Source organism: Girardinichthys multiradiatus, chromosome 22 (assembly GCF_021462225.1).
Source record: "Girardinichthys multiradiatus isolate DD_20200921_A chromosome 22, DD_fGirMul_XY1, whole genome shotgun sequence".
Taxonomy (NCBI): Eukaryota; Metazoa; Chordata; class Actinopteri; order Cyprinodontiformes; family Goodeidae; genus Girardinichthys; species Girardinichthys multiradiatus.
Window position 1 is genome coordinate 9744603 of NC_061814.1, and position 16602 is coordinate 9761204.

At 40.3% G+C, this 16602-nt stretch overlaps 3 long non-coding RNA genes across 3 annotated transcripts; all 3 read left to right on the plus strand.

Annotated features, from left to right (window-relative positions):
• The first annotated feature begins 1128 nt into the window (after nt 1–1128).
• LOC124859427 lies at nt 1129–7813 on the plus strand. The gene is made up of 3 exons (XR_007036094.1): nt 1129–1263; nt 6770–7008; nt 7110–7813. It is a non-coding gene; the product is annotated as an uncharacterized LOC124859427 (long non-coding RNA).
• Nucleotides 7814–9505: 1692 nt separating this feature from the next.
• On the plus strand, nt 9506–11635 carry LOC124859348. Its single transcript, XR_007036069.1, has 3 exons — nt 9506–9662; nt 10594–10832; nt 10934–11635. It is a non-coding gene; the product is annotated as an uncharacterized LOC124859348 (long non-coding RNA).
• A 1567-nt stretch (nt 11636–13202) lies between these two features.
• LOC124859349 lies at nt 13203–15013 on the plus strand. Its single transcript, XR_007036070.1, has 3 exons — nt 13203–13496; nt 14434–14672; nt 14774–15013. It is a non-coding gene; the product is annotated as an uncharacterized LOC124859349 (long non-coding RNA).
• Nucleotides 15014–16602: the final 1589 nt, after the last annotated feature.

Below are 16602 nucleotides of genomic sequence, written 5' to 3' on the forward strand. Positions count from 1 at the left end.
CAGTGGCATGTGGCAATACCTCTTGTAGCCTCCATCTTAAATGACTGCTGGCAGCTTAGGAGTAGATCATTCACAATATAGCCCTCGAGCCCCACGTTCTTCCATCGCTCCCTGGGTTTTTCCATCACTTACATGTAGAATTTAATATCCAGAATGAACTAAAGGGCAAGTAGACACATGGTGTTGCCTTGTTAACAATTACTTTGATAAATACTACCCATATTCAGAGTTAGTGTTGACTGGATGGTTCTAAGGATCCACATAGCGGGTTTGAATGTTCCATCTACAGAAGTAGAGTATATCATTTAAAATACACTGGTTGTTTATGAATTCATTCTGTTGAACTGCTAGCAATTCATTTGCTTTACAGCTGATAGAAGAGAAGGAGTTGAGTAGGCCATTCAAATTCCATGAAATAAGTCAGAAATCAAGTCACTCGTTAGGCGTTTATGAACACAGGATGACAAGAACCCTGGGATGTCAGTGATACTGGAACATATCTAGATAACTGTCAGAGTTAGACACACTGATAAATTCAGAGAAGGTATGCAATGAAGACACAAGCGAGTCAAAGTTATCTTTGGCTGGCCAGGGAGAGACAGTCTGCTGCTAATTAGTGACTTCCTTCTCTCAAAGGAGCTGCTCTCTGAACACACCTTTTTATTAGTTCATAAAACACTCAAGATAAATGTGAAATGTATTCAAACCACTTCCATCAAAGTTGACCAAACTAAATAAATGAAAATTTATTTTAATGATAATTCACAAGGATAAAGAAACTTCTTAACCAAGCAGTGATAATTTGTGTTCAAATCTTCCAACAATAACATTCAAAGAAGGGCTGCTAATAGGGGGTGCGGCAGTGAACAGGACACGAAGGTTCAGTAATCCCTTGTTTAAGAACTGAACCTACTGCTCTCAGCGACTCCTTAAATATGATAAATAGGTATGTAACAAGAAAATGTAATCAATCGATTTGAAACAGTAAAGCATGTTTTCCTTTTTTACTGAGAATGAAATGTTTTTAAAAGACTTTATTTGTCTGAAGAAAGTTCTGTCCTGCAGTCCAAGCTCACTTGATGGCAGTATTGCACCCTTAAACTAGTCTGCCTGCCACCGATGGACAGAAGAAGAAGATGAAGAACAACAACGATGGTGGCTACTTGAAGGCCCCTTTACTGCAGCTGTCTGTGGGCTGCAGTTCCCGCTTAAAAAGGAGACGAAGACATGCAGCAGCTTTGGCTTCCGGTCCGAGAAAACATGGTGAGTTGCGGGCTGACTGGTCAGCCTTGGCTGGGTTGAGTGGTTGTAGGGGCTGAGAAAAGTGTTGGTTTGCAATGAAAGAAAAAAAGTAAATGAAATAAAAAGAGGTATTTAGTGTTTTTCCAAAGCCTAAAACACAGAAGTAGAATGAAAGAGTGAAGAAGTGGAGCCACTCTAGCTGTAGCAAGAAGAAGGACATTGCGCATGTGCGGGTGGAACGTTCCGTGACCGTTTTACATGTCAAATATATGTTTTGGCCTTTCATATGTCGGCTGGAATTGGTGGCGTACTGGGTAGAGCCGCTGGGCCGGCAAGCGTGTGCTCCCTGGTTCGATTCCCGTCATTTCCAGTTTTTGTTTTTACTTTGCCGCCATTTTGCTCCCCCCCACTTCAAATCGTCATGTCTAAGCATAGGTCGTCGCTATCACATTCTCAAACTTTCATAACCTTCAGGAAAAATAGCACATTGTCACAGGGTTTAAACAAGAACTGACACTTGTAATACTTTATCTACATCATTTATTATTTCAATTCCCATACATTGCAGCTACATGTAGATGTGTAGCAGTTCCATGTGGCTTTAAAACACGGTTGCCTTTATAAGACTCAAAGCTTGGACTCCTTTAGCTTACACACCGTGTGTCATTTTTTTTCCTGAGAAGGAAAAATGGAGAAATCGCCGGTGCACTTTCTCTGTCATCTCCTTCAAAGGACTGCTGTCCAATCTTTCAGATTGTGTGTTTTTCAGCAAGAAAATAATAGGTAACATGCCAGGACTGTAGTTGACATACCTCTTGAGATCAAACTGGGACACTCGTGGGATGCATCTAGGTGAAATAAACCATAACATTGTCTGCTCTCAAAGCATGCATCACGCTGCCAGTACAGGTCCTTCTCAAAATATTAGCATATTGTGATAAAGTTCATTATTTTCCATAATGTAATGATGAAAATTTAACATTCATATATTTTAGATTCATTGCACACTAACTGAAATATTTCAGGTCTTTTATTGTCTTAATACGGATGATTTTGGCATACAGCTCATGAAAACCCAAAATTCCTATCTCACAAAATTAGCATATCATTAAAAGGGTCTCTAAACGAGCTATGAACCTAATCATCTGAATCAACGAGTTAACTCTAAACACCTGCAAAAGATTCCTGAGGCCTTTAAAACTCCCAGCCTGGTTCATCACTCAAAACCCCAATCATGGGTAAGACTGCCGACCTGACTGCTGTCCAGAAGGCCACTATTGACACCCTCAAGCAAGAGGGTAAGACACAGAAAGACATTTCTGTACGAATAGGCTGTTCCCAGAGTGCTGTATCAAGGCACCTCAGTGGGAAGTCTGTGGGAAGGAAAAAGTGTGGCAGAAAACGCTGCACATCGAGAAGAGGTGACCGGACCCTGAGGAAGATTGTGGAGAAGGGCCGATTCCAGACCTTGGGGGACCTGCGGAAGCAGTGGACTGAGTTTGGAGTAGAAACATCCAGAGCCACCGTGCACAGGCGTGTGCAGGAAATGGGCTACAGGTGCCGCATTCCCCAGACCTGGGCTACAGAGAAGCAGCACTGGACTGTTGCTCAGTGGTCCAAAGTACTTTTTTCGGATGAAAGCAAATTCTGCATGTCATTCGGAAATCAAGGTGCCAGAGTCTGGAGGAAGACTGGGGAGAAGGAAATGCCAAAATGCCAGAAGTCCAGTGTCAAGTACCCACAGTCAGTGATGGTTTGGGTGCCGTGTCAGCTGCTGGTGTTGGTCCACTGTGTTTTATCAAGGGCAGGGTCAATGCAGCTAGCTATCAGGAGATTTTGGAGCACTTCATGCTTCCATCTGCTGAAAAGCTTTATGGAGATGAAGATTTCATTTTTCAGCACGACCTGGCACCTGCTCACAGTGCCAAAACCACTGGTAAATGGTTTACTGACCATGGTATCACTGTGCTCAATTGGCCTGCCAACTCTCCTGACCTGAACCCCATAGAGAATCTGTGGGATATTGTGAAGAGAACGTTGAGAGACTCAAGACCCAACACTCTGGATGAGCTAAAGGCCGCTATCGAAGCATCCTGGGCCTCCATAAGACCTCAGCAGTGCCACAGGCTGATTGCCTCCATGCCACGCCGCATTGAAGCAGTCATTTCTGCCAAAGGATTCCCGACCAAGTATTGAGTGCATAACTGTACATGATTATTTGAAGGTTGACGTTTTTTGTATTAAAAACACTTTTCTTTTATTGGTCGGATGAAATATGCTAATTTTGTGAGATAGGAATTTTGGGTTTTTATGAGCTGTATGCCAAAATCATCCGTATTAAGACAATAAAAGACCTGAAATATTTCAGTTAGTGTGCAATGAATCTAAAATATATGAATGTTAAATTTTCATCATGACATTATGGAAAATAATGAACTTTATCACAATATGCTAATATTTTGAGAAGGACCTGTATACAGCCGGTCTTAATGGTCTTCTTCTTCTGTGTTGTTTTTTGGCAGTTGGCAAATAACTTGAAGATGTGCATTACCGCCACCGACTGGTATGGAGTGTGGTTCTTCATGGTTTTAAATCTTATTTACTATTACAACAATCAAATTTTATTTATTAATTTAGTGCTTTTGAAAAATCTAATTATAATTTGAATATGCTTGCTACCTAAACTTCTTTGCAAAGTATCTCTCAATATAAAATTTTCTTTAATACCTACAAATTCTCTCCTTAAAATTGTTCTTTCTTGTTCATATTTCTGACACTTCAATATTACATGTTCTATTGTTTCCTCCTCTCCACAATAATCACATTTTCCTGTATTATGTTTCTTTATCTTGAACAATGTAGAATTAAGTCCTGTATGTCCTATTCTTAATCTTGTAATGAATCTTTCCTCTTTTCTGCTCCTTCTTCCTGTTCTTACTTCTCCTACTATCTTGTTGATTCTGTAAAACCATCTTCCTTTCTTTTCTTCATCCCACCTTTTTTGCCACTCTTTCCTGATTCTCTGTTTAATTATATTTCTTGCCTCTGACCTACTAATATTTATTATAAAGCTAATGTTGTTTTGTGTTGCCTTCTTTGCCATCCTGTCCGCCTTCTCATTCCCTCCAACTCCTACATGTGCTGGTACCCATAAAAACACTAATATTAATCCCATTCTTTGTATTCTAAATAAAGTAAGTTTTATTTCCAACAAAATGTCTGGTTTACCCTCTGAATGATTATGTTTTAAACTTAATAATGCTGAACTTGAGTCTGAACAAATGATTGTTTTTAATGGTTTTATATCCTCCACCCACTGCACTGCTAACAATATGGCTAATAATTCTCCTGAATATACTGATAATCCATCTGTAATTCTTTTTCCTACTTTTATTTTAAATTCTGGTATTACAAATGCTACTCCTATTTTTTTATCTGTTTTTGATGCGTCTGTGTAAATCTGGACATAATGATAGTAATTGTTTATATATTCCTGTATTATACTTGAATCTAATCTACATTTTGGATCCTTTTTCTTTTCCATCAATGCCATATCCACCACTGCTTCTGGTAACAGCCACGGTGGCACTACTGGCAAAGGCAACATTGAACTTATTTCTTTTTCATATATCTGAAATTCTTCTGCTATATTATTGATAATCCAACCAAAACTCTTAACTTGTTTTTTTTCATTTTCCCAGCATGGTTTTAAAATATCACGTGTGGGATGATCCGGATTATTGCCTTGTAAATTTATCCAGTAATTTAATGCTAACTGTTTCCTTCTTAAATCTAATGGCATCTCTCCCATCTCTACCTGAAGTGCTGCTATTGGACTGGTTCTGATTGCTCCTGTACAAATTCTTAAAGCTTGATGTTGTATATTGTCTAATTTTATAAGATGAGTGTTTGCTGCTGATCCATAAATTATACTTCCATAATCAATATTTGATCTAATTAATCCTGTATAAATTCTTTTTAATGATGTTCGATCTGCTCCCCAATCAATACCAGCCATACATCTCATAATGTTTAATATTTTTTTGCATTTATCTATGATTTTTTCTATATGTACTTTCCATATAATTTTTTCATCAAACCATATACCTAAAAATTTTATATTTTTTACTTGTTCTAAAACTTGATTGTATAATTTTAGTTTTATATTTTCTCTTTTCCTTTTCTGTGTAAACACCATTACTTTTGTTTTTTCCACTGAGAATTTAAATCCCCATTGATTTGCCCATTGTTCTATTCTAATAATCTCATCCTGTATTTTCTTTTCAATAAATTTGATATTACGACCCCTTTTCCATATAGCTCCATCATCTGCAAATAGTGAACAACCGACGTCCTTACCAATATTTTTAAATACATAATTTATCATTATAGAAAACAATAACGGACTTATAATACTTCCTTGAGGAGTACCATTATCTATTATATATTTATCTGACAATTCTTGACCAATTCTTACTTGTATTCTTCTATTTGATAAAAAATCTTTAATCCAGTTATACATTTTTCCAGTAATACCCATTTTATGTAATTTAATTAATAATCCTTCAACCCACATCATGTCATAAGCTTTTTCTATATCAAAAAATACAGCTACTACATTTTCTTTGTTTATTTGTGCTCTCCTAATTTCATATTCTAAACATAATGCAGAGTCATTTGTGCTTCTCCCTTTTCTAAACCCATTTTGATTTCTAGATGTATATCCATTAATATTTAAATAATATGTTAATCTATTATTAATCATTTTTTCCATTATTTTACAAATATTTGATGTTAATGCGATTGGTCTATAATTTTCTGGTTTTGTGTTATCTTTTCCTGGTTTAGCTATTGGAATAATTATTGCTTCCTTCCAGCTCTGTGGCAGCTCTCCCTCCTCCCAGACTTTATTGTATAATTCTAATATTTTGTCTTTTGCTTTGTCATTAAGATGTTCTATCATCGTATAGTACATTTGATCTTTTCCAGGTGATGTATTTTTTGTTTTCCTGGTTACAAAGTTCAACTCTCCTTGTGTAAATGGTTCATTTATTAATTTATTTGTATCTACATTATTTTGCATTAAGTCTTTATATTTCATCTTTGTGATTTCCCTACCTTTCTTTCCCTCTTCACTAATATTATTTGAACTATGAATTTTACTAAATGTTTTAGCTAATATTTCTGCTTTTTCTTTATCTTCCGTTATAGTTATATTATCTATTTTTAATATAGGATATCCATATTCTTTTCTAATACCCTTCATTCTTTTAATCGTTTTCCAAATTTGATCAATTTTTGTTTCTCTCCCTACGGTATTACAAAAGTTTCTCCAATATTCTCTTTTTGTATGTTTAATGATCTTTCTTACCTTTGCCTGCTTTCTTTTGTACTCAATTAGATTCTGATAAATTGGGTTACTTTTTAACATTTTAAATGCTTTATTTCTTAATTTTATTACTTCACTACAATCTTTTGTCCACCATGGAGTCTTAATGGTCATTTTTATTCTCTGTTTTTATCCCAGGTGCTTGGTAGGAAACCCCAGAGAGAGGAGCTCTGTTGCGTAGCTGCTGAAGCATCCGTACCTCCGGCTGAAGCCACGTTATCTCCTGATCCAGGTACAGATGAGGAAAGTAAAAGGATTGATGTTGTTTGGTGCCAACAACACGCATTGTCTACAGTCCGAACGGCAACCGTAAGAGGATCCTAACAGACCTGCCAACCTCTCAGCCTACGAGCAGCAGAATCCTCTGAGCAGCTGATGTGAGACTTATATTGTGTAGCATCTTCTACCCCCCTACCCACCCCTATTCAACGCTAACTTTACTGTTTTCTTCTTCCTATTATTTATTTATTCTTTACAGAATTTGGCCAGAACTGTACAGCAGCAGCAGAAGAGGCTGGATGTCACAGAGTGTACATAGACCAATCGCATCCTGTTTCTGCTCACATGCTCGCCCTCAGCTGCACTTCACTCCACCCACTACCTTCTCCGTGTCAGAGAAGGAAGTCAATAGACTGTTTCAGTGGCAGGAACCCTGTAAAGCAGCTGAGCCGGACTATGTCTCCCCATCCGCCCTGAAGCGCTGTGCTGATCGGCTGTCTCCGGTGTTCGCAGACATTTTTAACACCTCACTGGAGACATGCAATGTACCTGCCTGCTTTAAAGCATCCACCATCATCCCTGTCTCCAAGAAACCAAGGACCACAGGACTAAATGACTTCAGACCCATCACCCTGCCCTCTGGGGTAATGAAGTCCATCAAGACTAAAACCTCTCGCGACAGAAACACCTTCTTTCCCTCTGCAGCTAGCCTCATTAACAAGGCCCCGGTCCTCCACTGACACTTCCCCCTTGCAAATAATACGAATATCTCAGCACATGTCAATACTATTTTATTCAATTTTATATTGTTATTGTATTCTCATGACATTCCTATACAACTTGTTTTTGCTTTTTAACTATATATTTCCAGATGTATTTATGTCAACTGTATGTGTGTCTATGTCTAGCACCTTACCACCAAAGCAAATTCCTTGTACGTGTGAAACACTACTCCTTTTTTTTTCTGTTTCTGATCCTGAAATGTTGCTTGAGGTTGTCATTTTTCAATAAAAGACATTTAATTGCTTTCCATCTTACACTGACTATTAGTTTTGGTGTGACCTGATGAGCTGATTAGTCTCTCCTCTCAGAAAAAAGGCTGACAGCGGCAGAAGTCCCCGTTCACCTGGCCGAGGGAATGCTCCTTCTTTTCACTGGGCGATCTTCACGCTTCCAATTTTCCTGCCCGGCCTGTTTTTCGATAACAGTGATGATCACTTGACCATACATGTTGAAACACTTTCTGATCAATGTAAAAAAAATATGATTCATGTACTTGGCTGGTTGGCAGGACAGAAGTGATGTGTAAGCAGGTTCTCTCTCCAAAATAGGTTTGGTACTCCTGAGATCCGTGATGGATTATGGATGTGTTGCTCATATGTCAGCTGCTGACTCTTAATTTTGCAAAAACCTAGATGCCTTGCAATCTTAGGCCCTAAAAACATGTGGTGGAACATTCAGAACATGGTCAGTATCGGCAAGGCAGGTGGAAATGGGTGATGTGCCACTAAGAAGATCTGAAATGGTGCTGACAGATTCGGCCAGTCTCCAGTGGCATTTGGCAATACCTCTTGTAGCCTCCATCTTAAATGACTGCTGGCAGCTTAGGAGTAGATCATTCACAATATAGCCCTCGAGCCCCACGTTCTTCCATCGCTCCCTGGGTTTTTCCATTACTTACATGTAGAATTTAATATCCAGAATGAACTAAAGGGCAAGTAGACACATGGTATTGCCTTGTTCACAATTACTTTGATAAATACTACCCATATTCAGTGTTAGTGTTGACTGGATGGTTCTAAGGATCCACATAGCGGGGTTGAATGTTCCATCTACAGAAGTAGAGTATATCATTTAAAATACACTGGTTGTTTATGAATTCATTCTGTTGAACTGCTAGCAATTCATTTGCTTTACAGCTGATAGAAGAGAAGGAGTTGAGTAGGCCATTCAAATTCCATGAAATAAGTCAGAAATCAAGTCACTCGTTAGGCGTTTATGAACACAGGATGACAAGAACCCTGGGATGTCAGTGATACTGGAACATATCTAGTTAACTGTCAGAGTTAGACACACTGATAAACTCAGAGAAGGTATGCAATGAAGACACAAGCGAGTCAAAGTTATCTTTGGCTGGCCAGGGAGAGACAGTCTGCTGCTAATCAGTGACTTCCTTCTCTCAAAGGAGCTGCTCTCTGAACACACCTTTTTATTAGTTCATAAAACACTCAAGATAAATGTGAAATGTATTCAAACCACTTCCATCAAAGTTGACCAAACTAAATAAATGAAAATGTATTTTAATGATAATTCACAAGGATAAAGAAACTTCTTAACCAAGCAGTGATAATTTGTGTTCAAATCTTCCAACAATAACATTCAAAGAAGGGCTGCTAATAGGGGGGCGGCAGTGAACAGGACACGAAGGTTCAGTAATCCCTTGTTTAAGAACTGAACCTACTGCTCTCATTGACTCCTTAAATATGATAAATAGGTATGTAACAAGAAAATGTAATCAATCGATTTGAAACAGTAAAGCATGTTTTCCTTTTTTACTGAGAATGAAATGTTTTTTAAAAGACTTTATTTGTCTGAAGAAAGTTCTGTCCTGCAGTCCAAGCTCACTTGATGGCAGTATTGCACCCTTAAACTAGTCTGCCTGCCGCCGATGGACAGAAGAAGAAGACGAAGAACAACAACGATGGTGGCTACTTGAAGGCCCCTTTACTGCAGCTGTCTGTGGGCTGCAGTTCCCGCTTAAAAAGGAGACGAAGACATGCAGCAGCTTTGGCTTCCGGTCCGAGAAAACATGGTGAGTTGCGGGCTGACTGGTCAGCCTTGGCTGGGTTGAGTGGTTGTAGGGGCTGAGAAAAGTGTTGGTTTGCAATGAAAGAAAAAAAGTAAATGAAATAAAAAGAGGTATTTAGTGTTTTTCCAAAGCCTAAAACACAGAAGTAGAATGAAAGAGTGAAGAAGTGGAGCCACTCTAGCTGTAGCAAGAAGAAGGACATTGCGCATGCGTGGGTGGAACGTTCCGTGACCGTTTTACATGTCAAATATATGTTTTGGCCTTTCATATGTCGGCTGGAATTGGTGGCGTACTGGGTAGAGCCGCTGGGCCGGCAAGCGTGTGCTCCCTGGTTCGATTCCCGTCATTTCCAGTTTTTGTTTTTACTTTGCCGCCATTTTGCTCCCCCCCACTTCAAATCGTCATGTCTAAGCATAGGTCGTCGCTATCACATTCTCAAACTTTCATAACCTTCAGGAAAAATAGCACATTGTCACAGGGTTTAAACAAGAACTGACACTTGTAATACTTTATCTACATCATTTATTATTTCAATTCCCATACATTGCAGCTACATGTAGATGTGTAGCAGTTCCATGTGGCTTTAAAACACGGTTGCCTTCATAAGACTCAAAGCTTGGACTCCTTTAGCTTACACACCGTGTGTCATTTTTTTTCCTGAGAAGGAAAAATGGAGAAATCGCCGGTGCACTTTCTCTGTCATCTCCTTCAAAGGACTGCTGTCCAATCTTTCAGATTGTGTGTTTTTCATCAAGAAAATAATAGGTAACATGCCAGGACTGTAGTTGACATGCCTCTTGAGATCAAACTGGGACACTCGTGGGATGCATCTAGGTGAAATAAACCATAACATTGTCTGCTCTCAAAGCATGCATCACGCTGCCAGTATACAGCCAGTCTTAATGGTCATTTTTATTCTCTGTTTTTATCCCAGGTGCTTGGTAGGAAACCCCAGAGAGAGGAGCTCTGTTGCGTAGCTGCTGAAGCATCCGTACCTCCGGCTGAAGCCACGTTATCTCCTGATCCAGGTACAGATGAGGAAAGTAAAAGGATTGATGTTGTTTGGTGCCAACAACACGCATTGTCTACAGTCCGAACGGCAACCGTAAGAGGATCCTAACAGACCTGCCAACCTCTCAGCCTACGAGCAGCAGAATCCTCTGAGCAGCTGATGTGAGACTTATATTGTGTAGCATCTTCTACCCCCCTACCCACCCCTATTCAACGCTAACTTTACTGTTTTCTTCTTCCTATTATTTATTTATTCTTTACAGAATTTGGCCAGAACTGTACAGCAGCAGCAGCAGAAGAGGCTGGATGTCACAGAGTGTACATAGACCAATCGCATCCTGTTTCTGCTCACATGCTCGCCCTCAGCTGCACTTCACTCCACCCACTACCTTCTCCGTGTCAGAGAAGGAAGTCAATAGACTGTTTCAGAGGCAGGAACCCTGTAAAGCAGCTGAGCCGGACTATGTCTCCCCATCCGCCCTGAAGCGCTGTGCTGATCGGCTGTCTCCGGTGTTCGCAGACATTTTTAACACCTCACTGGAGACATGCAATGTACCTGCCTGCTTTAAAGCATCCACCATCATCCCTGTCTCCAAGAAACCAAGGACCACAGGACTAAATGACTTCAGACCCATCACCCTGCACTCTGTGGTAATGAAGTCCATCAAGACTAAAACCTCTCGCGACAGAAATACCTTCTTTCCCTCTGCAGCTAGCCTCATTAACAAGGCCCCGGTCCTCCACTGACACTTCCCCCTTGCAAATAATACGAATATCTCAGCACATGTCAATACTATTTTATTCAATTTTATATTGTTATTGTATTCTCATGACATTCCTATACAACTTGTTTTTGCTTTTTAACTATATATTTCCAGATGTATTTATGTCAACTGTATGTGTGTCTATGTCTAGCACCTTACCACCAAAGCAAATTCCTTGTACGTGTGAAACACTACTCCTTTTTTTTTTCTGTTTCTGATCCGGAAATGTTGCTTGAGGTTGTCATTTTTCAATAAAAGACATTTAATTGCTTTCCATCTTACACTGACTATTAGTTTTGGTGTGACCTGATGAGCTTAGTAGTCTCTCCTCTCAGAAAAAAGGCTGACAGCGGCAGAAGTCCCCGTTCACCTGGCCGAGGGAATGCTCCTTCTTTTCACTGGGCGATCTTCACGCTTCCAATTTTCCTGCCCGGCCTGTTTTTCGATAAAAGTGATGATCACTTGACCATACATGTTGAAACACTTTCTGATCAATGTAAAAAAATGAGATTCATGTACTTGGCTGGTTGGCAGGACAGAAGTGATGTGTAAGCAGGTTCTCTCTCCAAAATAGGTTTGGTACTCCTGAGGTCCATGCTGGATTATGGATGTGTTGCTCATATGTCAGCTGCTGACTCTTAATTTTGCAAAAACCTAGATGCCTTGCAATCTTAGGCCCTGAAAACATGTGGTGGAACATTCAGAACATGGTCAGTATCGGCAAGGCAGGTGGAAATGGGTGATGTGCCACTAAGAAGATCTGAAATGGTGCTGACAGATTCGGCCAGTCTCCAGTGGCATGTGGCAATACCTCTTGTAGCCTCCATCTTAAATGACTGCTGGCAGCTTAGGAGTAGATCATTCACAATATAGCCCTCGAGCCCCACGTTCTTCCATCGCTCCCTGGGTTTTTTCATTACTTACATGTAGAATTTAATATCCAGAATGAACTAAAGGGCAAGTAGACGCATGGTGTTGCCTTGTTCACAATTACTTTGATAAATACTACCCATATTCAGTGTTAGTGTTGACTGGATGGTTCTAAGGATCCACATAGCGGGGTTGAATGTTCCATCTACAGAAGTAGAGTATATCATTTAAAATACACTGGTTGTTTATGAATTCATTCTGTTGAACTGCTAGCAATTAATTTGCTTTACAGCTGATAGAAGAGAAGGAGTTGAGTAGGCCATTCAAATTCCATGAAATAAGTCAGAAATCAAGTCACTCGTTAGGCGTTTATGAACACAGGATGACAAGAACCCTGGGATGTCAGTGATACTGGAACATATCTAGATAACTGTCAGAGTTAGACACACTGATAAATTCAGAGAAGGTATGCAATGAAGACACAAACGAGTCCAAGTTATCTTTGGCTGGCCAGGGAGAGACAGTCTGCTGCTAATCAGTGACTTCCTTCTCTCAAAGGAGCTGCTCTCTGAACACACCTTTTTATTAGTTCATAAAACACTCAAGATAAATGTGAAATGTATTCAAACCACTTCCATCAAAGTTGACCAAACTAAATAAATGAAAATGTCTTTTAATGATAATTCATAAGGATAAAGAAACTTCTTAACCAAGCAGTGATAATTTGTGTTCAAATCTTCCAACAATAACATTCAAAGAAGGGCTGCTAATAGGGGGGGCGGCAGTGAACAGGACACGAAGGTTCAGTAATTCCTTGTTTAAGAACTGAACCTACTGCTCTCAGCGACTCCTTAAATATGATAAATAGGTATGTAACAAGAAAATGTAATCAATCGATTTGAAACAGTAAAGCATGTTTTCCTTTTTTACTGAGAATGAAATGTTTTTGAAAAGACTTTATTTGTCTGAAGAAAGTTCTGTCCTGCAGTCCAAGCTCACTTGATGGCAGTATTGCACCCTTAAACTAGTCTGCCTGCCACCGATGGACAGAAGAAGAAGAAGAAGACGAAGAACAACAACGATGGTGGCTACTTGAAGGCCCCTTTACTGCAGCTGTCTGTGGGCTGCAGTTCCCGCTTAAAAAGGAGACGAAGACATGCAGCAGCTTTGGCTTCCGGTCCGAGAAAACATGGTGAGTTGCGGGCTGACTGGTCAGCCTTGGCTGGGTTGAGTGGTTGTAGGGGCTGAGAAAAGTGTTGGTTTGCAATGAAAGAAAAAAAGTAAATGAAATAAAAAGAGGTATTTAGTGTTTTTCCAAAGCCTAAAACACAGAAGTAGAATGAAAGAGTGAAGAAGTGGAGCCACTCTAGCTGTAGCAAGAAGAAGGACATTGCGCATGTGTGGGCGGAACGTTCCGTGACCGTTTTACATGTCAAATATATGTTTTGGCCTTTCATATGTCGGCTGGAATTGGTGGCGTACTGGGTAGAGCCGCTGGGCCGGCAAGCGTGTGCTCCCTGGTTCGATTCCCGTCATTTCCAGTTTTTGTTTTTGTTTTTACTTTGCCGCCATTTTGCTCCCCCCCACTTCAAATCGTCATGTCTAAGCATAGGTCGTCGCTATCACATTCTCAAACTTTCATAACCTTCAGGAAAAATAGCACATTGTCACAGGGTTTAAACAAGAACTGACACTTGTAATACTTTATCTACATCATTTATTATTTCAATTCCCATACATTGCAGCTACATGTAGATGTGTAGCAGTTCCACGTGGCTTTAAAACACGGTTGCTTTTATAAGACTCAAAGCTTGGACTCCTTTAGCTTACACACCGTGTGTCATTTTTTTTCCTGAGAAGGAAAAATGGAGAAATCGCCGGTGCACTTTCTCTGTCATCTCCTTTAAAGGACTGCTGTCTAATCTTTCAGATTGTGTGTTTTTCAGCAAGAAAATAATAGGTAACATGCCAGGACTGTAGTTGACATACCTCTTGAGATCAAACCGGGACACTCGTGGGATGCATCTAGGTGAAATAAACCATAACATTGTCTGCTCTCAAAGCATGCATCACGCTGCCAGTATACAGCCAGTCTTAATGGTCATTTTTATTCTCTGTTTTTATCCCAGGTGCTTGGTAGGAAACCCCAGAGAGAGGAGCTCTGTTGCGTAGCTGCTGAAGCATCCGTACCTCCGGCTGAAGCCACGTTATCTCCTGATCCAGGTACAGATGAGGAAAGTAAAAGGATTGATGTTGTTTGGTGCCAACAACACGCATTGTCTACAGCCCGAACGGCAACCGTAAGAGGATCCTAACAGACCTGCCAACCTCTCAGCCTACGAGCAGCAGAATCCTCTGAGCAGCTGATGTGAGACTTATATTGTGTAGCATCTTCTACCCCCCTACCCACCCCTATTCAACGCTAACTTTACTGTTTTCTTCTTCCTATTATTTATTTATTCTTTACAGAATTTGGCCAGAACTGTACAGCAGCAGCAGCAGCAGAAGAGGCTGGATGTCACAAAGTGTACATAGACCAATCGCATCCTGTTTCTGCTCACATGCTCGCCCTCAGCTGCACTTCACTCCACCCACTACCTTCTCCGTGTCAGAGAAGGAAGTCAATAGACTGTTTCAGTGGCAGGAACCCTGTAAAGCAGCTGAGCCGGACTATGTCTCCCCATCCGCCATGAAGCGCTGTGCTGATCGGCTGTCTCCGGTGTTCGCAGACATTTTTAACTCCTCACTGGAGACATGCAATGTACCTGCCGGCCGGCCTGCCTGCTTTAAAGCATCCACCATCATCCCTGTCTCCAAGAAACCAAGGACCACAGGACTAAATGACTTCAGACCCATCACCCTGCCCTCTGTGGTAATGAAGTCCATCAAGACTAAAACCTCTCGCGACAGAAACACCTTCTTTCCCTCTGCAGCTAGCCTCATTAACAAGGCCCCGGTCCTCCACTGACACTTCCCCCTTGCAAATAATACGAATATCTCAGCACATGTCAATACTATTTTATTCAATTTTATATTGTTATTGTATTCTCATGACATTCCTATACAACTTGTTTTTGCTTTTTAACTATATATTTCCAGATGTATTTATGTCAACTGTATGTGTGTCTATGTCTAGCACCTTACCACCAAAGCAAATTCCTTGTACGTGTGAAACACTACTCCTTTTTTTTTCTGTTTCTGATCCTGAAATGTTGCTTGAGGTTGTCATTTTTCAATAAAAGACATTTAATTGCTTTCCATCTTACACTGACTATTAGTTTTGGTGTGACCTGATGAGCTTAGTAGTCTCTCCTCTCAGAAAAAAGGCTGACAGCGGCAGAAGTCCCCGTTCACCTGGCCGAGGGAATGCTCCTTCTTTTCACTGGGCGATCTTCACGCTTCCAATTTTCCTGCCTGGCCTGTTTTTCGATAACAGTGATGATCACTTGACCATACATGTTGAAACACTTTTTGATCAATGTAAAAAATATATGATTCATGTACTTGGCTGGTTGGCAGGACAGAAGTGATGTGTAAGCAGGTTCTCTCTCCAAAATAGGTTTGGTACTCCTGAGATCCGTGCTGGATTATGGATGTGTTGCTCATATGTCAGCTGCTGACTCTTAATTTTGCAAAAACCTAGATGCCTTGCAATCTTAGGCCCTGAAAACATGTGGAACATTCAGAACATGGTCAGTATCGGCAAGGCAGGTGGAAATGGGTGATGTGCCACTAAGAAGATCTGAAATGGTGCTGACAGATTCGGCCAGTCTCCAGTGGCATGTGGCAATACCTCTTGTAGCCCCCATCTTAAATGACTGCTGGCAGCTTAGGAGTAGATCATTCACAATATAGCCCTCGAGCCCCACGTTCTTCCATCGCTCCCTGGGTTTTTCCACTACTTACATGTAGAATTTAATATCCAGAATGAACTAAAGGGCAAGTAGACACATGGTGTTGCCTTGTTCACAATTACTTTGATAAATACTACCCATATTCAGTGTTAGTGTTGACTGGATGGTTCTAAGGATCCACATAGCGGGGTTGAATGTTCCATCTACAGAAGTAGAGTATATCATTTAAAATACACTGGTTGTTTATGAATTCATTCTGTTGAACTGCTAGCAATTCATTTGCTTTACAGCTGATAGAAGAGAAGGGGTTGAGTAGGCCATTCAAATTCCATGAAATAAGTCAGAAATCAAGTCACTCGTTAGGCGTTTATGAACACAGGATGACAAGAACCCTGGGATGTCAGTGATACTGGAACATATCTAGATAACTGTCAGAGTTAGACA